The sequence below is a fragment of the Camelus bactrianus genome, chromosome 10 (genome assembly GCF_048773025.1).
Source record: "Camelus bactrianus isolate YW-2024 breed Bactrian camel chromosome 10, ASM4877302v1, whole genome shotgun sequence".
In the NCBI taxonomy this organism is placed as follows: domain Eukaryota; kingdom Metazoa; phylum Chordata; class Mammalia; order Artiodactyla; family Camelidae; genus Camelus; species Camelus bactrianus.
The window spans coordinates 63,068,114-63,093,463 of NC_133548.1; the positions used below are offsets into that span (position 1 = coordinate 63,068,114).

At 40.4% G+C, this 25,350-nt stretch overlaps 1 long non-coding RNA gene across 10 annotated transcripts in view; it reads left to right on the top strand.

The window, feature by feature from the left end:
* LOC105083505 (uncharacterized) overlaps positions 1–25,350 on the top strand; it is an 85,365-nt gene that overhangs the window by 44,335 nt on the left and 15,680 nt on the right. For 7 of the 10 annotated variants that reach the window (XR_012509783.1, XR_006721247.2, XR_012509778.1 and 4 more), the window contains exons 4-5: positions 13,127–13,218; positions 21,111–24,055. This is a non-coding gene — a long non-coding RNA (uncharacterized LOC105083505). Of the gene's footprint in view, positions 1–13,126; positions 24,056–25,350 lie in introns of all 10 variants that reach the window. The other 3 variants (XR_012509782.1, XR_012509779.1, XR_012509784.1) reach the window with 3 other exon arrangements.

Here is a 25,350-nt window from a genome sequence, read left to right on the forward strand (position 1 = left end):
TATGCCCTCAAGGTTATCTGCTGTAAAATTGGGATGGATACTAGGTTCATTAAAAGAAACAATTCCAAGCCAGAAAGGAGAGTCAAGGACATCCTTTGAACATGGCCTCTGTTCAATTTAAGAAATCTGGAAAACATCCAGGTATGATCTTAGAGCTATAGTCAGGCAATGCTAAAAGCTACTTCTGGGTCAGAATAAACTGAAAAGAAATGTAAATGTCACCTGAATGTAATTTAAGAATGTATGTCATTGAAAGGTTAGCACATTAGTAGAAGAGAAGATGTAAAGTATGAGAAGTCATTACGAAGCTTTATTCAATTATTTTTAGAAAAATCAATTACTTGAAAAAAACTATATACAAATTGTGTTCTGATTTGGTTAAAACCAGACATGGATACATTTATTCATTCAATTGATGAAACATTTGTTGAAGCCTTCCTATGTGCCAGGTACAGTGAGTATAAAGATAAATAAGACATAGTGTTTGCTCTCAAGAAATTCACAGGAGAGACACATAGGTTTTTTTTTTAAAAGGTGCAGCACAGCATAATAAGTGCAGGACTATAGGTACAAAGTAATAATTAAAGGGTAATAGGTACAGGGTATTAAGGCACAATCTATGATAGAAGCAAAGAGGAAGAAGCAACAATGTTGATGAATAAAGTAAAAGCAATACAAAATTTGAAAAATACAAAAAGCAGGAAGTAAAACATAAAAAGCATATATTGTCCCACTGCAGGATTTCAGTCAAATTTTTGCCATGTTCCCTTTGGGACTTTTCCCATGCACGTATATCCAGATGTCTTTACTTCTGATTTATACGCTGAGCCATCTAGAATTGTTCCTTCTGTAGGTTAAGAATGATTGGCTATTGGCGATTTCAGATGGTTCAACCTAACACTTTCAAAAATTTCCGGGGATAACTTATTATAGTAAAATATCTAAAATGGGTCATTTTTTTAAAAAGTGGGAACAAAAAGCACCTGAAACAGAAACTATGTAAATAGTCCCAGGCATCTGAAGTCCATCAGTTGCTGTCTTTTCACTTTACACTATGAGTTTCCTGGCAGCTAAGAAAAGGCAGAAAACCTTTCCGGTTATTAAAATTATCTTTATAATCAAAGAAGCATGTTCTTCACCTAGGAAAAAATGAACTTTTCCTCCCAACGAAACAGAAGGAATTTATTATTTTAAATGATACTCCTTACATGACTCTCTCCATTAGAGCAAAAACTATTAATATTAAATCTTCACTCAACGGTGGCCTAATTTAATGCTGGCAGAGAATCTCAAGAAGCTAAAAGTCTGGAAAACTAGGTAGACTCTCAGACTACAGCTCGGAAACTGCTTCAAGTAAGCTTTTAGCAGGTGTCAGTTCATAAGCAAATTAGCTCCTAAATTCTCTTAAAGTGCTGGTAATCTATGTCGTTAATTAAAGAGCACACCTTGTGTGCTCTTTTAGGAGCTGGAGTTAGCTTTCTGCTATGACAGTTTATTTACGAACCTAGTTGTTGCCTGAGCAGATCATTTCTTTGTCACTTAGGGTTGCTCAGGGAGCAAGGGCAGAGATGTACGAGGTGACTTCTTTGAGGAAATGTGACCCATCAGGCCTAATAAATGCCGGAATGTTGACTGTCTTTCAGGGTCACTGAGTGTGTCCAGCATTTCTGTGACCTTAGCCCTAATGACACAGCCATCATCTCACTCTTCCTGGTTCCTGCTAACACCCATTCTCCTAAGCCTTTCTCTCTGCTTCTTTTATGTTCCTGTTGCTTCCATCCTCTCTAAAAATGTCACATTCAGCATACCCTCCAGGGAGAGAGGATTTGATTGAGTCAAGCCATACGGTACAGAACATCCTTGTTGCGCAGACTGAGGTGGCCTCCCAGGCTAAGGGTGAGGAGAGAGGGCTCCGGAGTCAGGCAGACAGAAAGACCCTGAGTTCAAGCCCTAGCAACCCCACTTACCATCCTGTGACATTGGACCAGTTTCTAAGCCTCTGTGATGTAGGCTGGGCATGAGATGCGTGATTAAAGCTGGATGATGATTGACAACTTTTTCCATCCTGTCAGGGTGTCCCTGTAACTATACGTGTGTTATTATTAAGATGCATTTGATAATATTCCCACCAATCTCATAGGGCTATTGTGAAGGTTAAATAAAACAACCAAGCAGAGGCCTTGGCGTAGTGTTTGACTCACAGACTGAAGTGCTCATTAAATATTTAGCTCTTAGTACTATGTTCAGCTCTTTACAATTACTTTTGACCCCAATTTCTGGTTCAGTCAATTTTGGCCAGGTGACAAAGTCACAGGACACAAATCCTGGTAACTTCGAGTGCGAGGAACCATTTCTTTTTCCAAAAGGGACAATGAACATAGTGTGTGCTTAGTGTTTTACACATTGTGTTGAGGAAGTGTGCATTTAACATCATAAGCCTGGAAGATATAGTTTGGGCTTTAAATCATTAAAGACATCATTAAAGACAAACTGTCCTCTTTGACCATAAAAGGAAGGAACCAGGAAATTGGCCTCCTGAGGGACTGTCCAGGGTTTGTCTACTTTTATTTCCTAAACCTAAATCTTGATGCCACAGTAAGATCGAGATCTTAAGAACAGAAGACCAGAGATTTTAATTTTTTTGTTTCCCCATATTTCTAGGCAAATAAATAATGGATTGTCAGAAAGCACTTATGACCCATTTTATTGAAGACAAACATTTGTTCAGTGGTAATTGGAAATAACCTGCATTTTTCTTTTTTTTTTTTTTTTGTTTAACAAATTTCAAGATATGACTGGAGCAGAAATTCTCTTGGAGCCCAAGGTGCCCCACTCCACCACCTTTATTACAGTAGCTTAGCAGATCTTTACAATTGCTTAGAAAACAAGAGAGGCCCAGGTCACCTCCATTTTTTGTGCATTGAAGAAAAGTTTTTAAGTCAGAAAAAGATTATAAAACACAAAAACAACACACTATTATTTCTAAGACAATTAAAAGATAATATACAAACATTAATTAATGAAGGAAATATAAAAATAATTTCATGGTCAGTTTATAGTATTTCTATAGTTTAAACTATTCTCCAAATTATAAAAGGAAAAGGGAAAAATACAGTAAAATAAATATATTAACTGACAGTGCACCTAAGGATGGTGTAGTCTGGCCAAGAGATACACATGTTTAAGTTGCATGATCCTTGACAACGTTGAATATTGTCAGGGTGTCTCTGCAACTCTACATATGTTATTATCTGTAAACAATATCCTGAGGTCCCGCCCCAACTCCCAGCCAAGTGTAACAGTTTCATCAGTTGCTAGCGTCTACTTGTGGATGCTCAGAATTTGAAGGAGCTTAGAAGTCGCCTTGTCCATCCCCATTCTCCCACTCAGCTTTCGTCTCCTCCCCACGCCCCAACTCTGCCACATCTGCTTTTAGTATTCAATGAAAATAAGTCAACATTTTTGATAATCAACAAAGTGATCCGAACTCTTTAAATTTGGGAAAGCGAGTCTATAATCCAGCCCCAGGTAGCATTTTAAACACTGTGCACTGCAGAGGGACTGTTCTAGGAGTCCTTCACTCTCCTGTGAGAAATCTTAATCCATTTTATCTCCTGTACTAGCATCCCGTTTCTTCTGCTCCTTTTCCTCTGTCCTCTCTCGTTATCAATCTGACATCAAGCCTTGTCTATTCTTTCTTTAAAACATTGATTTTTATCTTTTGGGTATTGGACTCCTGTAGAATAAAAATAGTTGGGTGATAGGCACTTTACAGTATTGCTGTTTTGTCGCTTTGTTATCTGCAGGTTAAGGTTAAGTAACTTGTCTAAGGTTTCAGAGCCAGTAAGTGACACAGTGTTTGAGCCTAGGTTTTCTCACTCCAATATCAATAATCTTAAAACACTATGCTCTACTGCCTCACAAAGAGATTAGGGGAACCTATCACACTTACTGTCCGTAGAAAAATACATGGATAAACGACACATAAAGTCCAATTTGAGGGTTCAAAAATCCTAAAGTTTATCTTTCGTATCCCCAAATGGTCCACAGATTGAGAACTTTTGCTTTAAATTATTTCTTGGGTTTACTTTTTTTTCTCTATTCCCACTACCATTGCCCATGCCCAAGTCCCCACAACATCTCTCTCTTTCAGTCTGTTCTGCTGCCAACTTAATCTGAGCAGAGCTTTCATCACATCATGCCACTGTTGACATGCAGCGCAACGGCGGAGGTGAATCTTTGCACATTTTAATCATCAACTTAACAATTCATAATTTTTAGATGCTGTTTTATCCACTATTCTCTAAAATCCATGGAAGGTAAGGGTAATGTCTGGCTTGTCTACCATCATACAGCAATTCATAAGCACTCAATAAATACTTGTTCCTTGACTGGATTTTTGGACAATCTCCTACATGATTAGTGGGAATATAGACTGTAGGGAAATTTGCCAATGTATTTATAGGCAGAGGAAAACTCCTAGGGAAATACAAATAATGTTAACAACAGATACCCTGAGAAGTGGGATTACGGAGGGCTTTTATTCTCTGGGTCATTTAAAAAAAAGCCAGCTCTAGTCTTTTTCCTTAACCTACTGAAATATACACTTTCCTTCCTTCCTTCCTTCCTTCCTTCCTTCCTTCCTTCCTTCCTTCCTTCATTCCTTCCTTCCTTCCTTCCTTCTTTCCTCCCTCCCTCCCTTCCTTTCTTTTTGTCTTCCTTCCTTATCTGCCCCCCACTTTGGTTTGTCTTTTAAAAGGATCAAAGTCTGGACCCATCTTACCAGATCTCCCACTGGTCTCTCATTAGAAAGCTCTCCTCCAGTTAATTTATCCATTGACCCATACAAACGGTAGTTAATGAGGTCTCATGCCCTGCCTGGCAGCATGGAGTGGGGAAAAGGACACATGAACAATTCATTCCAGTACAACGCGGTTAGCACTGCATCAGAGACACATACAAAGGGCTAAGAGAGCACAAAGACTGACTTTTGCCCAGGTGCCAAAGGAGGTGGGGAAGGCTCTGGAAAAGGACGCCCTCTTGGAACTGGAACTTGAAGACAGATTCAGCCAAGCTGAAAAGTGGAGGAAAAATGTTCTAGGCAGGATGAGCAGCCCATGAATAACTTCATGACGCCTATCATTTCATGTTTTCACAGGAAATATATGTGTGTGTTTACTACGTGCCTGGATCACAGGAATCCATAGGCTGGAGCATGTGTCCAAAATGGAGCAATCTCAAGTCCTGTTCCCTCCATTAAGTCTTCCTAGGTGGTCCCGGTACCCTGGGGCCTCTCCCTTCTTGTAGACCTATTGCCCAATTATTTAGCGTTTGATTCAAGACTTACTTTATTATCCTCCTATCTCCCCATCTGGTTTGTATCCTTCTTAAGAGCAAAGACTATGCCTTATGTTTGTTTCTCTAGTATCCACTTCAGTGACTGATTAACGTACTCTCTGATGCATAGGACGTTGTTAAAACACTGCTGACTGGTAGGCAGGTGGCCCTTTAGCTTCTGTGTTTTCAGCGACAGGGCTGTCTGAACAGCCACACAAAGATGGTTAATTCTAAAGGTGACTGGCTGGAGCATTTTGATACACCAGTGGGAAAAGTCCTGGTGTGCAGTCACCCCAGACCGCCTTTTGAATCTTCTCTCACAGTAAAAAAGGGCAGACTCACCACTGGTGCAGAACCAGAGTTTCCATAAATAAGGCCTGCGGTGGCCCCATCAGACCTTTCAATCCTGACTGGAGAGCTTGCAGTGTTTACTAAACTCCTGAGATCACTACAGTCTGAGGTAATCTCCCATGCCTCATTAATCTCCAATGTTTGAAGTAATCACTAATGTGCAGTAAATCTCTAGTCTCTGAAGGTTTAAACCACACAGATGTGTTGTTTCAGATGAATAATGACAGATGTGATTTTGCCACTCAGCCATTCAGTGCACACCTAGGGGATAGCTACCATTCCCATGTTCATGGCACTGCACTGGGCTCTTGCCCTGTGACCCACACTTCTGTGTCCTAACCGTGGTATGACAGTGAAAAATGAACTGTCTCACACAAAAACATTTGGTGGACCGGACGGGCTAGGAAGGCAAATTAAGGGATTATTTTAGTGCTTAAATAGATTAAGGAAACTTTTCCCATTAGTTTGAAGATAAAGACTTAAGAGATTTTTCCCTTCCTTCCTCCCATAAATGTTTATAAAGAACCTATAATGTATCAGATACCATACTTGAAACCAGAGCTATGATGATAAAAAAGGGACATGAGAGGTACAAATTTCTAGTTATAAAATAAATATAAGGGGAACATAATGTACAGCATGGTGACTGTAGTTAATAATACTGTATTGCATACCTGAAAGTTGCTTAAAGAGTAAATTTTAAAAGTTCTCATCACAATATAAAATGTTTTGTAATTATGTATGTTGATGAATGTAAACTAGACTTATTGTGGTGATCATTTTGTAATATATACAAATATTGAATCATTACATTGTACACCTGCAACTAATATAATGTTATATATCAATTATACCCCAATTAAAAAAAAGAGAGATACAATTTTTGCCCATATGGAGCATAACTACCTCGTGCGTAGTAGGCAGAGTCATCTAGAGCTTTACATTTTACCATCCTTTACTGAATACTGATTTTTATGCCCACCATTAATATGGATAAGATATGTTGAGTGAATTATATACATCCATTATTTAAAGTGTCTTTTATTTAGATGGTAATGATGTGTGTTTAGAACATTGAATTTGGAGTTAAAAGACTTGGGTTCTGCTCTGCCTTGTAGTAGATTTGTGAGCTGAGAAAAACTGTTTCCTTCTTTGTGCCTCAGTTTCCTCGTCTGTAACATTGAGAGAGTGGCAAACTCCTAATCCCTGGGGGTTTGAGGGAGCCCCTAAGATGACTCTCTATGCCTTTGCACCTTCCTTTCTCACTCCCTGTGTTGCCTTCCCCATCTCCCCCATCACTTCTGCTTGATAACTTCCTACTATCTTTGAGATCCTGGGACTCAAGTAAATATCACTTTATGTAAGAAGTCTTCCTCTTTCCATCCCTAATGCTGAGCTCTCTCTTCCCTGCCATCACTGTACCCATTGAGGCTTTTATTTTGCAATGACCACATGACATCATCACGCAGAAGGGCAGAGCCTTGTCTTATGCACATGTTCTGGACCTAGCATAGTGCCTGGCCCATAATCAGTGCTTTAAATTCTCCTGAATAAATGAATAAGAAGTATTGAGAAAATGCTTCATAAATTCCAAAGTATTAAACAAAAGTAAGATATTATTATCATCAATATGCTTGCCATTCAAGTGGGACTGAATTCATTTTTACAAAGTATAAAATTTATTTTGGCCTGATTCTACCATTTAACTCTGGCGAGCATTTATACGGCTCTCTGACACATCCCTTCTCCTCTCCTTCTGGCTAGATAGGAGAGTTACACTTTCCTGCCTGCCCTCGCTCTCCCCGTAACATAGGAATAAACACGTGACTTGCTTTAGCCAGTGAAATGTGTGGCACGTGTCACTTGCACGCAGAAGTATTTCGTTGCCAGTGCTTGACTGCCCCGGTCTCCCATCCCCACGTCCTGTCATGGAAGTACCTGTTGGCATGGAGGTGCTGTGAGACTGAAGCAGCCCACCATTGGCACCATGCACCCTGGGGAGAACACCTGTCTGCAGAGCCACCCAGGCCAAAAGAAGACTTGAATCACTGAGCAATAAACATGTACTCTATTAATCCTCTGAGGTTTTGCTATTTTGTATTATCATGGCATAATCTAACCTTTCCTGCCTCATAAAGTCATCAGCTCATTTGTGGGGGAAAAAATATAGCAATTTATGGGGAATACAAACATGGTAATAATCATGAAGCATGAAGGAAAAAACTTGTCCGAAAAGTATACATCTGAGAGTCAAACCATAATACAAAGAATCTGGTTTACGTGATAAGGACATTAAACCTCTCTTACCTTGAGTCTCCTTCTTAAAATCTAGAGAAGTTCCTTTTGTACTCAGTGCTAAAGCAGAGACCAAATCCCATACTTACATCAGAGGGAAATTATATGCATCAGAAATATTTTTTGAAACAAGGCATTTGGCATAACTTGTTTTAAATAAATGTGAATGGTAATAATTGCCTCGTGATTTTCTGCTCCACAAGTGCAAAACAGGGAAACACTCTTTTATGAATTTAGTTGTTTCAGTTTTTGCTTTACTGTGAAATATACACACACACACACACAAAGTACATGAAACAAATTTACAGTTTAACAAGAAAAACCTATAAAGTGAAACTGATCCAGCCACTACTCAGGCCAAGAGACAGAACATTGCCAAGACTAGAAGCTTCCCTCTGCCTGGAGGAAAGCACTGGCCTGGCTTTTAGGACAATCGTTTTCTTATTTTTCCTTGTAGTTTTACCACTGTGCTTAATTTAAACTTTTGTACATCATATGTATTGTGGTGTAATTTCTGTATTAAAAAATGCTCCATTTAAAGAATACGGTTTAGTGAGTTTTGGAAATGTATGGACCTATGTTACCACCACTTCCATCAAGATACAGAATTTATATTACTCAAAAACAGTTTCCTTGTGTCCATCTGCCTTAAATCCCAACCCCAGACTGCCACAGATCTGCTTTCTGTCTCTGTAGGTTAGTTTTGCCTCCAATAGCCTTTTATTTAAGTGGAACCATATAGTATATATTGGCTTCTTTCCTTAGCATAATCTATATCTGATTTTTAATGTATATAGACAGAACTATAATGTGTGTTATGATTGTTCTGTGTCTTGCTTTTTTGTTCAACACTAAGTTTGTAAAATTCATCCATAAACTTACATGTTACCTATAATTCATTCATTTTTATTGCTGTATATAAACCACTGAATGACTATAGTGTAACTTATTTATCCTTTCTGTTATTAATAGATAGCTGTGCTGTTCTACAGTTCCACTGCTGTCATGTATTGATTTTGTAAGGTGATTTTTATACCCAGCTAGTTTGCTAATCCTTTTTTTTTAAGTATTATTGATTTACAATGTTGTGTTAGTTTCCAGTATACAGCTTAGTGATTCATTTGTATGTTTATATCTATATATATTCATTTTCATATTCTTTTTCAGTATAGGTTATTACAAGATATTGAATAAGGTTTCCTGTGTGATACGGTAGGAAACCATTGTTGATCTATTTTATATATAGCAGTTTGTATTTGCAAATCTCAAACTCCTCATTTATCCCTCCCCACTCCTCTCCCACACTGGTAACCATACGTTTGTTCTCTATGTCTGTGAGTGTGTTTCTGCCCTGTAAATAAGTTCATATTTTTAGACTCCACATATAAGTGATACTGTATGGTATTTGTCTTTCTCTTTCTGACTTATTTCACTTAGTATGATAATCTTAAGGTCCATCCATGTTGGCTAATTCTTGATATTTACTGGATACAGTGTCCTAGGCTGTCGGGAAGTTTCTTAATAAAAATATTTCTCTCACTTTCTGTCATCCATCAGGCATCACAATTTGCCTTTTTAAAAATACTGAATGTTGAGATACATAAAACAAAAGTCACACAAACACGTGATTTCACATACATATATCCCTAGTATTTGAATACGACTACAGCTTTATGCTATGTAAACAGTGTAGCCTCTTAAGGCCCAAACATAAGAGGAAGTTTGACAGAGAGAAGTAGGGTTAGAAAGAGACAGCAGTCTTACCTGCTCACTGTTAAAACATCTTACTTTTGCAAATGTTACAGAAACATATGATCACATTGTCAAAGGATGGAACCACCATTCAATATTGGAAAGAAAGCCATACACACACACACACACACACACACACACACGCACACAGAGCTGAAATTTATTACTTACGTTGATCAGGCACAGCCTCTCCAAGTGGAGCCGACTGATCTACACAGGGCTTTGGTAAGGGAGGAGTTCTGGCCTTGGTGACTTTCAGGGGGGAAGGGGGTTGACATCATCTGTAGAAGTGGTTACCAGGTGAGACTCTTGTTGGTTGATTGACATTCAGAGGCATGTTCACTGAAGTGAATCTCTGACTGGCTGACTTTCAAGAGGGAGTGGCTGACACCAATGGCTGACTTTCCCTGAGACAAGTGTCCTTGATCTGTTGAACAGGAGTTTAAAACCAGTTCTGATGGCTTCTTGCTACTAAGGCTACAGAACACCAGTTTTTATGTAAGAGCATTGAATATGTTTCTGTTGAGACTAAAGATTCTTAACTTGAAACATGTCCAAGGTCTTCCAGGCGCCTTAGAAGAGGTTGATATTAATGTGGGGTCTGGAAGCGCAAGCTGCACTAACTTCATGGTAAACCTCCCTTTGAGGGCAGGATCATGACTATTTCACCTTCACCCAAAAGTGTGATCCTTCCGGTCCCTGCTTACGCGTTGCGAGTATTATCCTCCAGATTCCCCGCCTTGGGTAGGAGACATGGAATTATACCTCCGCTGGAATGCAGGGCTGTCAAAAGCAAGGCCCATTTATAAAGTTTTGTTTCTTCTGGATGGATGAAAGTAATCAGGGCAAAAGTGGCTTGAAGTTGTCCCTGAGTTTTCACTTTCCTTAGATTTTGACTTAGTGGACCTTTGTTATGTGTGATTACTCTTTTATGTCTGTACAAGCTATTTTTAATCTAGCATTTAAAATTCAAAGAGGAATGAGATATAGCACCCTCTCCTTATCCGCAAAGGACAGGTTCCAAGAGCCCCAGTAGATGCTGTGAAACTGTGGATAGCAAGTACTGAACCCTGTGTATACCATGTTTTTTCCTGTATGTACATACCTGTGATAAAGTTAAATTTACAAACCAGGTACAGTAAGAAATTAACAATAAGTAATAATAAAATAGAACAATTATAACAATATACTACATAAAAGTTATGTGAATATGGTTCTCTCTCTCTCTCAATAGCTTATTGTATAAATTTAATGCCTTTTCCATCTTAACTAAGCACTTATTACACACTGTGGCCATAACTTTTGCAGTCTGAGTTGCAGTAGTAAAACTAACATGAATTTTTTTTCCTTCTTCACAATTTCACAAACAGAAAATTTGTTCTTGCAGTATATCTCGGCAACCTTAGTACAAAGTTTTTTTCTTGCCTTAGTACATCAAGAACTTTCACCTTTTCACTTAAAGGAAAGACTTTATGGCTTCTCTTTGGCATACATGAATTGCCAGCATCACTACTTTTACACTTTATTAAGTAAAGCTCATTATTAGGTAAAATAAGGGTTACTTGAACACAAACACTGGAATACCTTGATAGTCAGGCTAATAACCGAGATGGCTAGTAAGCGATGAGGGGCGGGACACACTGGACAAAGGGATTATTCACATCCCAGGCGGAACTGAGAAGGACAGCACAAGATTTCATCATGCTATTCTGAACAACATGCAACTTAAAACTTAGGAATTTTCTATTTCTGGAATTTTCCACTTAACATTTTCAGACCGTGGTTGACAGTGGGTAACTGAAACCCCTGAAACTGAAACTGCACATTAGGGGGGTCTACTGTACCACTTCAGACCAATTAGAATGTCAAAAAATAATAATGAGAACAATTTGGCAAGAGTGTGAAGAAATCGGAGCCCTTGGACACTTGATAGTAATGTAAAATGGTGTAGCTATTATGGAAAACAGTATGGTGGTTCCTGAAAAAAATTAAAAATAGAATTACTATATGGTCCAGCAATTCTACTGCTGGGTATATGTCCAAAAGAATTGAAAGCAGGGTTTTGAAGAGATAGTTGCATTTCTTCATGTGCCTATTTTGTTCTTTTCCTTCAGTATTGTGTTGGCTATTCTGGGTCTCCTGCCTCTCCATATAAATTTTAGTCTCTTCAATAAATCATTCTAGAACAACTGGACATCTACATGCAAAAAAAAAAAAAAAAAAAAGAATCTAGACACAGATGTTATACCCTTCACAAAAATTAACTCAAAATGGATCATAGATAAACCTAAATGTAAAATGCAAAAATATAAGGCTCCTAGAAATTAACATAAGAGAAAACCTAGATGATCTTGTATATGCTGGTATCTTTTATATATAACACCAAAACATAATCAATGGAAGAAATAATTGATAAACTGAACTTAGTTAAAATTAAAAAATTCTGCTCTGTGAAAGACAATAGCAAGGGAATTAGAAGACAAGCCACAGGAGGGAGAAAATATTTGCAAAAGACACATCTGATAAAGGACTATTATCCAAAGTATACAAACCAAAAAAAAAAAACCTTAAAACTCAACAATTAAAAAAAAACAAACAACCCAATTTAAAAATGGGCCAAACACCTTAACAGATGACACCTCACTGAAGAAGATATACAGATGACAAATAAGCATATGAAAGGATACTCCACGTATGTCATCAGGAAAATGCAAATCGAAATGAGATACCACTATACACCTCTTAGAATGGCTGCAGTCTGGAACACTGACAACACCAAATGCTGGCAAAGATGTGGAGCAAAAGGAATTCTCATTCATTGCTGGTGGGAATGCAAAATGGTGCAGCCACTTTGGCAGATGGGAGGTTTCTTACAAAACTAAACATACTCTTTCCATACAGTCCAGCAATTATGCTCCTTGGTATTTACCTAAAGGAAATGAAAACTTATGTCCACACCAAATCCTGCACACTGATATTTATAGAAGCCTTAACCATAATTGCCCAAACTGGAAAGCAGCCAAGATGTCCTTCAGTAGGTGAATGGATAAAGTGTGGTGCCTCCAGACATTGGAATATTACTCAGTGCTAAGAAATATATGAGCTATCAAGCCCTGAAAAGACATGGAGGAATCTTAAATGCATATTACTAAGTGAAAGAAGCCAATCTGAGAAGGCTACATACTGTATTATTCCAACTATATAACGTTTTGGAAAAGGCAAAACTATGGAGACAATAAAAAGATCAGTGGTTGCCAGTGATGGGGGCAGGGGTGGGAAGTGAGGGAAACAAGATGAATAGGCAGAGCACAGACTTTTTTTAGGGCAGTGAAGATACTCTATACGATATAATGATGGATATATGTCATTATACATTTGTTCAAACCCACAGAATATACAACTGAATCCTAAGGTAAACTGTGGACTTCGGAGGATTCTGATGTGTCAATGGAGGTTCATCCTTGGTGAAAAATGTACCACATGGTGAGTGATGTTGATAAAGGGAGAGGCTATGTATGTGTGTGGGCAACTCTAAGAGTTAGGAATTATTAGCCCCATTTTGCAAAGGATGACCTTGAATCTCAGATCTAGCTGACCTAGGATTACACAGCTGCTAAGTAAGGTAGAACTGAAAGCAAAAACCAAGTTTGTTACTCCAAAGCCCGTGTCCTCTAGACACACGGGTCCCCAGAATGGTTCTGTGGATCAAGCTGCCTCAAGACAGAGTTTCACCATGAATGAAGAAAAGAAAACAATAAAGGCAATGCAATAATTTTTCTATTTAAAAAAAAAACTTTCTTCCATTAATACGCTGTTCCAAATACTGTAATTTTTCCCCTTTTACGTTTTAGAATTAAAATAATTTTTTCTTCTCTTATGAATCGATGGGGATAGTAGATGGTAGTTATCACTCTTTTTTAGGATCCCAGTATCTAAACCCTATTCCTATATTTGGAAATTTCTGCGCTGTATAAATCTTGAAACCCTTCTCTCCAGCCCTGGAAGCTCACTCTCTCATCTTTCTTGCAGTGAGGACAAAAGCCCTTGTGCTGTGCTCCGCTAATTATAAGTTCACACCAGTCTTTGAACTGGAAGTGGCATTATAAAGCAAGGGCTGCCCAGCATCCATTCGGGGGAGGAGTAGTGGAGGCTGCAATGACTATATCTAGTTCCCAGGGCCATGGGTCCATTCGTGGAGCCATCCAGCAGCAGCATTGGTGATGTTAGCGGTTGACCTATGGCATCTACCGCTTAATGACACTGGCCATGGCTGTGGGGTCTTCATCATATCAAAGATTTGGACAGTGTTCTTGATAGCTTGGCCCTAAGTTTCCAGCCCTCCTGGTGATTCTGTGAGCCACACAAAACTCTTATCATAAGTTCTTTCCTACTTAAATCTGACAGAATTAGTTTCTATTGCTTGCAGCTAAGAACCCTCGCTGTGAGAGTAGTTATTTGATTTTTCATTTGTTTTAATATTCATTCTTGACAAGCTAAAAGGTGTCAACATTAATCAGTTCCCCCAGTTTTTGAAAAAAAAAAGAAATACTTGTTTATGGAATAAAAAATATTTAGGAACCACTGTTATATACTATAATGCCCTAAGTTGTGCATTCAAAACTCTAGCTAGTGAATGATGAAAATGACTTAAACCAAATTGATATTATCTTGGACTAGTATAGTGAACATAACTTGGGATAACCATGTGGTGTATATTATTTAGTTGTTAATATGGCTAAAGTAACCAGGCTGACTCTTGCAACAAGTCTGTCTTCTTATCAAACAAACCAGATTGACTATGTGTCTACATAATTGCTTTCTCACCTGCCGTGAACTGTTTGATTCAGTTAACAATATAGATCAGCTCCTCTTTTTTTTAATGGTTAAAACAGCATGCAATTAATTAACTAATTACTGTATTGATTAATTATATTTACTTACCGAGTAGAGCTGTAGGTTTTCCCCAAGCCAGAAGCCTGGCATGCACAAAAGACATGAAGCTTACGATCTCAATTATAAGCCATTCTTTCCATCTCCCGTGCAGCCACCATCAGTGGCCAACCACCATGACTTCTTGTCTGGGCTTTTGTAATTGCTCCCTAGCTAGTCTCTTTTTTTCTACTCTTGCTCTTCTGCAATCCATTTTCCATTGAAGAACTAGGGCATTCTTTTAAAACATTGATTGGGTCGTATTATTGCTCTGCTATAAATCCTTCAAAAATTTTTTCAGTATCCTTGGCTTTAAATCCAAAGTTCTCAACACAACCTGGAAGGACCCATGTGATCTGCTTATATTTCTAACCTTATCTCTCTCCTGCCACCTGCCCCCACAATGTCCCAAACGTACTGTCCTCTCAGTTCCTCAAGTGCTTTCATCTCTTTCGTGACTCAAGGCCTTTAAACATATGATTTCTTCTACCTGAAATGTTTCTCTGCCTCCTGTTCACCTGGCTGACCCCTCCTTAGACCTCACTGTTTTAGATTTCTCTTTCTCAGGGACATCTTCTTTGACCACTTAATTTAAGACAGACCACTGATTCACTTTCTCAGCACATCTGAAAGTTTTCTTTCCTGGATCTTGTTGCAGTCTGTAATTCTGTATTTACATGTTTGTTTACTTATTTCATGTCTGTCTCCTCCACAGTAGTCTGTAAGCTTTAAGAAGACAGGGCCCATGCCTGTCTTGTTTACTACCTGGCATTCAGCAAAGCACCTTGTATGGGCTCCTTAAACATTTGTTGAATGAATGAATTAATTAGCAGACTTATACAGTATACAAAGAATCCAAGGCTTATACAATTCCATGTAAAAAAATGTTGTTCGGAACAGGAAGTGCTGGAAATTGTAGGAAAGGAGGGATCCTGGAAAGCCAAGGAAAGACTCCTGGGGGAGCAGGTGCTTCAGGGGGACCTAAAAGGGTGGGTAGGATGTAAACAGGCTCTGAAGAGACCTATGGGGAGAAGCTTCATTGCTCAAGAAAAGGGAGGAACCTGGAGAAAGGTGGTCATTTAGCAAGAGACAGTGAGGGGGTCACACCTGGGTGTCACCTGGCTCTGGAGCTCACTCTTGGATGCCCGGAAGTAGTGGGCTTCCAAATGTACAGTGAGGCCATGAAGCAATTTCTTATTAATCTTATCTCTTAAATAAATACATTCATGCAGGGAAACTATGCAGGATCTAGGCCACCAGGCGTGTGGTGTGAGCACTGTGGCAGGTACTGCAGGCTGGCTCCTTCGTCTCCATGCCAACCCTTGACGGGGTGTGCTTGCCCCATGCCGGAGCCGAGAAGGCGTAGACTGCATGCCCAGACTCCCTTCGGCTTGTTCTAGATGCCAGCAGGCAGGTAGCCGCGCGTCAGACCTGGGAGGAAGTGACGTCATGCACGAGAGGCCACGCTTCTGCTGCTGCTTTTTGAAAGCACAGTCATCAAAGTACTTGCTTTTTTTTGAGGCAGTGGTAGCAAAGGTCCCAGAGTCTGGTCACTAGCTTCCTGGATATTGAAAGACGTGGCCCCACCAAAAAAATAGAAAAAAGGCATGGCATGGAGTATCACTTTTGCTCACGTAGATCATGGCCAATGTAAAGTAGTTCCAGGGTGAGAACTCCTGGAGAGTATCTGGTTTGGGACTCTCTCTGAACAAATACAAGGTTCAAAAGTCATTTCAGAATGCAAAGACAGAGTCAATTCAATAATTTTAAACGCTCCGTAAGCTTGATTTAAATTTAAAATCAACAAAACCAGGTCCTGCTGTAGGCTGGCTACTTGCAGGAGGTTCGAGGGTATGGTCCGTCTTTCTTTCCTCGCTCTTCTTTGTCCAGCTTGTTTGCCAGCTTGTGATCCCTTGGGGAGTAGAGACAGGAGAGACTGGAAAGGAAGGGGAAAGGAGAGTTCTCATCTGACCGATCTTTGTAATATGGCTTTGCATTTTCTGGGTCTGGCAGATGTTTAAAGGTTACTCACTTTCGGAGGTTCTTTATAAAGACCTTGATATCATGGTAGTGTTTCACCTGCAGTTTCTGAGCTGGGCAAACACACGCTCTTCCTGCAAGTCCTTCCTCTGCAAGCTCTAGGGAATGGGTGATCCCGCTCAGCTTGCTTTCTGTTGAGGTTTCATTTTTCCTCCAGTGACCCTAATGGAAGGAATCTAAGGTGGTTCTCCCACTGGCTCTCACTTTCACCCATGTAGCCCACATCCCATTCACAGGAAATATTCACATGTTCCTTGTCCGCAAAACTCTGTGACTGCAGGTCCATCACGGTAGAGCAGCAACCCTCCTTCACTCTGCCGCCACAACAGCCTGCCAGCCCATCTCCGGCCTCTGGCTTTCCAGGAGAGAGTCAAGCCACATCCGTGCTGATTCTCTAACTGCCGGGGAAACAGCAAGCTACCCAAACGATTCCCTTACAGTCCCTCTTACTCAGCTTGTGTTGGGTGTCGACTGGAAAAAACACACACGACCTAAAAGTTGCAAGTTATGTTTTATCCTGAGACCTTACTGAGAACTATACCGCAGGAGACAGGATCTCAGATAGCTCTGAGGAACTGTTCCAAACAGGTAAGGGAGAAGCCAGGAAACATAGGAGGTTTTGCTGGGGGGAAAAAACACAACTGAAACATATTGTCGAACATCAAAAGATTACTGCTAATCACAAAGAAAACCCTGACATCTCAAGTTAATAATTTTAGTGCTTTTCTACGTATGGGAAGATAAAAGAGTCTGGGCTTGTTGAAATTATTCCTTTGACATGCATCTTAACTGTCTACAGCCAATATCCTGTTTTTCTGCATCCTTAATTCCCCCTAGGGTGCACCAAGTAATGGGGTAGGGGAGGCTGCCGTGGCTGATGGCTTGATGGCTGCAACATCTTTTGTTTAGAAATGGTAGGCGACCTTGTCCACACAGAAATAGCTACCCTTCGCCCTTAGGATGGGGGCTTGAGACCCACAGCCCATCAGCAAAGCCTCTCTCAGTCTCATCTCTCTACCATTTTAAGTCCTTAATAGGAGTGACTCATCTAATCAGCTCCCTGCTATCTCTGCCATCTACTTTGAAATTTCTGCAGAGTAATTGGTTTTGCAACTCACTGATCATATTTTTGCTTTTGCATTTTGAACATCTTTTTGCACCAGCATTCACCTCTCCCCACCTCTGACTTCTGCCTTCCCAAGAGAACATTGCGTTTTGGGGGTTTTCATCCCATTTCTAGCTCCTTGCATGGATCCTGACAAGTATAATCCAATCATAGAACTTTCCATCCCTCTTACAGTGATTAGATCAGAAGCCGTGGTTTAAACTAATCACGAAACTATTCTCCTGGTCTGTTATTGTCTCGGGTTGAGCACATGTCCTAAATTAGAACAGTTATATCAAACGGCAAGAAGTTTTGTCTCTATTTCACCTGCTTGGTATGAGAAAGGAGGTGTGTTGTAATTGTTGCTGCTAGCAGCCTTCTTGTGGTCATGTGGAGAAACATCCTGATGACAATGCCAAGCCATAGAGGGGGCAAAGCTGAGACCTGGAATCCTTTTCACGGTATGGCTGTGATTGCTCTACCTTTAGACTTCTTGTTGTAAGAGAAAATAAATGTCCTTATTATTTTAGCCAATTTTAGTCAGAGTTTCTGTTATTAATGTGCAAAAGCGAATGATCTTTCATAGATTCCCTATGTTGGGTTATGAGTTCTGAACAATTCCCTGTGGAAATGGAAACACTCAGTGGTGGAAAGCAATAATCGGTATAGCATAGGTCACTGGTTTCTTCCAAGTGACTTTTGGGAACCAAAGGACTGCCTCATATTTTGGGGAAAGGAAAGAGGTAAGAAAAAAAAAATGTCAGAGGGACGAACACCCTGCTGAGACTATAGGCAAAAGCTTTTCAAAGTAACTTCTGAAATAATTCTCTATTATGGCTGCAGTTTTTATGTCCTAATTGCCTGGGCACTGTTAGCAACAGCTGGGCAATTAATGTTATTTGAGATAATTGTATCACATACATTGCAGAAGTCCAGTATGCTTGATTATTTCCTTCCCAATGAAAATTTTAACCTAAATTTTATTAATATATGAAGCTAGTAGGTATTTTGGAAAAAATGCAAAAATATTTTATAGAAAGATACCAAATCAATATATGAACTTACGAACTTCATTTTTAATTAAATAATGTCTTTATGGGAAATTGTTGTTTCCCGCCAGCAAGGCTCTTTAGTTAACCATTTTGTTTTTATTCTATTTAAGTATTTAATTCTGTCAGTTTGGCCTATTACCTACATGCTCTGTGTATTTCTGGGAAGCTCAGGATCTCTTTGTGAGCATTTTGATGTGCTCAATGTGAAGAAATATGAGCATGCTGTTAGCAGTGCCACTTTGCTTCAAGCTACCTATAGCATCACTGATAAAAATAGACAGGGGTGAGACACGTCAGATGGCATCATCTGTATTACGGTTGGAGATATGATCAATAACCTCTGAACGTCTCTTGCATCTCCCCCTCCACCACTTTAGTTCAGACTTTCATTATCTGTCTGGATTACTGCAAAGCCACTGAAGTGGTGTCTTTTTAAAGTCCCGTCTTTCCCGTCTTCAGTCCAGCCTTCTCGCTGTCTCCAGATACATCTTACAGGCACACAGCTCCAGTCACATCAACTGTCTCACTCAAAAGCCTTTAGGGACCCTCGACTTCCAGCCAAAATCAGTGGCGTTCAGGACCCTGGTGTCCAAGGGCCTTATAATGTGACCCAAACAGACTTTTCAAACTTTTATCCCCGTCTTTCCCTGCATGGGCTGTATCATTTCAATCAGCTGAACTGTTGGCTATTCCCGGAATATCCCTCACACCCCTACTTCTCTGAGCCTTGGCTCTGAGCTTCCTCCTGTGATGACTGTTGTCTTAGTCCATTTGGACTGCTAGAACAAAAATATCGTCGGCTGGATGGCTTAAAAGACAAACACTTATTTCTCACAGTTTTGGAGTCTAAGTCCAAGATCAAGGCACTGGCAGATTTGGTGTCTGCTGAGGGCTCAGTTCCTGGCTCAAAGACACCTGTCTTCTCGCTGTGTTCTCACATGCATAGTGCTTGGATAGGGCTGTATGAGAAGGGAAGTCCATCACTGATAGAGAAAATACAGAGGCTGCAGTGTGGGGGCAAACATCCAGGAGGGGAAGAGGGCAAGGGAACTCCCAGGAGAGGTGGGTGGGAGGGGGGCTTCTGTGACTAGGTGATAAATCCCTGGGTCAGAGAGCTCTGAAGGGCCATAGCAGCTTGGGATCTTAGAACGACAAGGCTCTGTCTTACCATGACCATCAGGTGTAGGGTAAGGTTTTCTAGGGTGTGCAAAGCAGTCAGGCTCTAAATGGCTAAAAATCTGCTTTGGGGGGCTAGTTTTTAAATGATTAGATGTGTAACATTTTGAGCATGATGCCAGTAGGCATTTGAACTAATAGATTTCAACCTGCAGTGAAGTAATAAACAAGCAAGGGGTCAATACACACAGACCATCTTTGGCTGATTTATTTAACATATTGGATGATAACTAGCAGTCAGTGCCACAGCAACCATGTACAAATTGAATTAAGTATTGAACATTCATAATTTAAGAAGTATCCAGCAAATGAAAAAACGTACAAGACATAGCCTTTAGAGTTATAAACCAGGAAAGAATGAAACCGAGTCTGTTGGTGATGGCAGTGCTTGGGAATGGAGAGCAGGGAGAAGAACGTGAGCCTGGATGTCCCACTATGTTTTCACTCAGAGTGAAACCATCACTCTCACTCCCCCTCCTCTCCCAAATGCATCCATGGGAATTCTCATCTGAGATAATGCTTGGTAGGATGGGGAACAGAGATCCCCTGGTGCTATGACCACACTAGATGCCCCCTAGTGGCTGCTGGGTAAGCTGTTTTCATGAAAGAATTTCCCTTCCAAATGAAAGAGATGAAAATGTTGGATAAAATGTACTATTCTTCCATGGGGTGGTGTACTATTAGAATTGTCTATGTAATCACAATTTAAAATGTCCCACAAGTTATATTATCCCCCCCAAAGAGTACATCTTTTTTGTTTTAAAACAGAAAGCTCTTACAGTTTGGCCTCATTTTCTATAGTCCAGAGTTGATAAATACCTCAATTGTTTGCTTGTATATAAGTCCAGAAGCACAAACAAAGATTCTTTGCAAAATGAGAGGTTAGCATATTAGAAATTCACAAGTCCCTTGACATGAGTCAAAAATACAAGACTTATAATTACTGCTTAAAACTCCCTGGGATGTTTCCTAAGTCAGTTCGAAGAGGTGGTTTTAATCGCGTGGTCCTTGAATCCATTTTTTGTTCAACAAATATTTATTGAGCCCTTGCTCTGTGCCGGGCACTGGGCCAGCAAGTGGAGACACGGCGGTGAGCAAGTTCAGCATGATTGCTGCCCCAATGGCGGAGGGGGTGATGCGGTGGCCGTAAAGCTGCCCAAAACATCTGTCCCCGAAACTGAAGATTCTGACAAGGTAAGACAAAAATAAGGAGTTTTACTGTTTTATTTTCTTCTGGTCTGGGCTTTCCTGAGGCTGAAACCAATTGACTCCAGTTGTAAATCCTGCTGGAGAGAAAGTGCTTTTTTTTCTCTCTCTCTTCCTTCCTTCCTTCCTTCCTTCCTTCCTTCCTTCCTTCCTTCCTTCCTTCCTTCCTTTCTTTCTTCCTTTCTTTCTTCCTTTCTTTCTTTCTTTCTTTCTTTCTTTCTTTCTTTCTTTCTTTCTTTCTTTCTTTCTTTCTTTCTTTCTTTCTTTCTTTCTTTCTTTCTTTCTTTCTTTCTTTCTTTCTTTCTTTCTTTCTTTCTTTCTTTCTTTCTTTCAAGGGAATTGATAGCTGTGTAAGCATATCACTGGTCTGGAGACTTGAGGTGAAGCTCCAATTTGCTTCCCCAAGGTCCCTGAGCAACTTCAAGGAAGCCAGTTCATAGAAGCCCCTGTTCTGACTTATCAAAATATTCACTTGACCTTGAAAATATTCTCATTGATGTCATGCAGCTAGCAAACGATAAAGCATTTGAACAAAATGTTTGCATCAGTGACTCCAAATTGACACAAACTCTGCAGGTTGTCTAGGATGAGAAATCTCTCGAAGGCTCCTTTTATTTAGTGCTTGCAGGGGTTTGTTACTCTCTGTGCTGAAAGACGACAAGCAGCATGTTAATTAAAGAACTGACATCCTTCAATTTACTCTTTTCTCCCTACTTGCCATGTTCCTCTTTCTTCCCCAACTCCCATCCCCACTCCTGCCGTCCCCAGAGAAGTGTAAATGAAAGGTTTCACAGTTTCACATGAATAATTTGGGGGCAGATACAGTTCTCTTCATCAACCACTATACAGCAAAGTCAAATTGGGTGCCCTCTTATGTGAAATTTTGATCTTTTTAACACAGGAAAAAATCATTTTGATAAAGGTTAATGCCTCCTTAATATTTATACACTTGAATCATATTGAAAATATGTTCTGAAATTCTGAAATCTTGAATTAATATGACAACGTGCAAAGATTGTGTGACACTATTTGTAATTCATTAGCACATACTCTACAATATATTAGCATCAAATGTGGGAGGCTCTGTCATGGTCCTGGCAAACCTGTAAGTTTCATCCTGGTTTATGGTCTAGCACTTTAAGATTTTGACATGGATGTCCAGAGACAATTCCAAATGATTCTTGCAGATCAGGAATAAATTAATTTATCCAGCAACCTGCTAGATATAATATAGTAGCCTGAGAAACATGCAGCCATCCAGCATATGTTTGTCTAGTTTCGAGCGGATTTTGAACACCAGACTGCCATCGTGGGAATGAATTGTGACATGATCCTGGTAAACTGGGGACTGCATCTGCTCTGTGGCACCTGGCATGTGTCTTCCTCACACAGTGAGTCTGCAAATGATTAAGGTCCCTACAATTCACTTCATTTTGAAATAGTGCCTGGGTAACCTCACGTGGATCAGCAACAGCTCCTGGCACAGATGGAAATCTAACGGTGTCATAGATTCCATAAGTTCGTCCTTTGCTGATGCTAAAACCCTCTGGACTGTTAATTTTAATGACTTGTTCTCCTGGGAATCGGAAAACTAGTCTCCTACTGACAGATACACATAGTGTCCCAAATAGCAAATTAATGGCAATACTTAATTACCTCAAATATTTATATCTTAGCTCTTAAAAATACCCAATCCCCCCCCCAAATCCTTGGGCATCGTAGAATATTCAGAGTTCCCTTGAACTTGAAAACTTTTGTAAGGAACACAGCATAAGAATTTATGTTTAAAAATATTTATAAATGCCGTTTCTGGTTTGACTGTTATTACAGAGAAAGCTGAATGATCTGGATTTTGGAATTGACAGGGCTGCTTCGTGTTTATGATTAATCTCTGTGACCAGCCTACTTGGAACTGTAGTCTAATATTTTTGATCCATTGTATAGTGTGCTCATGTAAGTGTGTGAGTGTGTGAGTGTAGGTGCACATGGGCACATGTGTACAGATCTTTATGGAACAAAGCAAATACACCAGTGAATGCACACATGTGCTCTTGTCCTTGTGATCACTGTTGCCTGCACACGTCAGCTTGTTCTTGCTTCTCCCTTTGAGCAATGCCAGAAAGCTCTGCACTCAGCCTCATCCCTGCCCAGCTGCTCTGTCAGGATATTGCTTCCTAATATCCCTTTAATCCCGTCTCTAGGAACAGCATACTGCTTTTTAGTTGGGTACATTGCTACTCATCCAAATACACATTTTCCAGTCTTTCTTACAGCTAGGTGTGGACAAATGACCTCATTTTAGGCAAGACATGCATGCAATTGTGTGGTGTGCATACCCTACCGTCGGTGGAACTCTTCCATCAACCTGCTGCCTAGAACATAACCTGATGACTTAGGCTCCAGCGGCCATCGTGTGGAAATATCAAGTGAGGTCCACATGGTGAGCTGGAAGGAGCCCTGTGCTCTGACACCTGGGGGACCTCACTTGTTCTGGGCTGCTTATCTGTAGATTAACCTCTGTCTTGCTCAAAGCATTGTTTTTCAGCTGTTGGTCTGCAGGCTGTATCCTAACAGCTACAAGTGTCCTCGTCATTTCTTCCACACCTGCCCTGGATGCCATCTGTCCCCTGCTCTGCGCCCTGTCTTCCATGTTCTTCGTTGTGCTCCCAGGAGCCGCCTGTGTGACGTCCTCGCCTGATCATAGGAGGCCTGCCAAGATCTGATGACGGCCTCTGTCCAGCCTCGCACCTGCTGTTACTCCTGACCGTGACTCTAGGTTTTGGCAGCACTGCTACGCATCCTCACGCTTGAGGTTTGTGTTTGTTCTCTCAGTTTGGAATGTCCTCCCTGTGCTCGACAACTTGGGAAACTGAGGTCTCAGCTCAAATGCTCACTTGCCTCTTTGAAATCTTCCTTGATTTCCCCAGACAGAGCAAACCCACGTCTCCTTTCTCTTAGATGCACTGCGCTGGGTCAATTAATTGTATTGAAATCCTTTGTACCTCTGTCTCCATGCTGAACTGTAAGCTTCTCAAAAGCAAGGAATCAATTTTTTCTTCCTTGTATCTCTTGTAACAAGGACATTATAGTCCCTTGATGTATGGAAATGGAATGAAAAGAAAAGCATGAATGAAGACTCAACTAGGAACCCATTCCATTTTGAAGAACTCCCCCCACTTTAAATACCCTAATTCCAATTCCTTGGTTTCCCAGGTGATAGAACCTCAATGTATTTTTTTAAAACCACACTAGAACTTTATAGTATATTGTTCTAAATTTTTTTATGTTTTACCTTCTTCATCTTGAATTTTTAGGGTAAAAAATAGCACAAATGTATAAATAAGTACATTTTGTACTTAATTAGTTTTAATCATGGCTACTGTGTATTTAGCATCTTACACTGTCAACTGGGCCCTACTAAGCACTGAGGTATGTGCTCTACATGCTTTATTCTACTTAATTTCTGCCATAATCCCATGAGGTAAGCACTGTGTTCACATTCTTTCAGTTGTAAATGATAGGAACCCTGTCAATCTAGTTTAAGCAAAAAGAATGTATGGGCTCATGGAGCCCCAGGATCTCAGTGTCGTGGTTTAGCTGGATCCGGGGCTCAAACAGTGCTGGTAAGGTGCTGCTCCTGTCCCTCCCTCTGACTCTGTCCTTGTCCCTATGCCTGCCCATAACTCCATCTCTTTCCCTGTCTCTGACTGGGTTCCTGCTCCTATCCCTAACTCCTCTTCCCTGCTCCTCTTCCCATCTCTCTCTCTGTAATCACCTCTGTCTCCACCTCTAGCTCTATCTCTAGCCTTATCCCTACCTCTGTCTCTTCATACAGCAATCATGGTGGACATCAATACACTCAAACTTACTCTATCCCCTTAGCAACCCAAACAGAAAGGAAGCATCTTCTCCACGGCTCTGCGAGTAAAACCCCAGAGAGCTGTCTGGCCGCCTTGGGTGATCTGCTTATCCTGAAGCTGAGATTGACTAAGGAGGAGGGTAATGTGATTGGCCAGGCCCAGGTCACACCCAGCCATGCCAATAGGACAGAGTGGGTTTAGCTTCTACCTGAACTGATCACATGGAATGAGTTGTCCCTACAGGAAA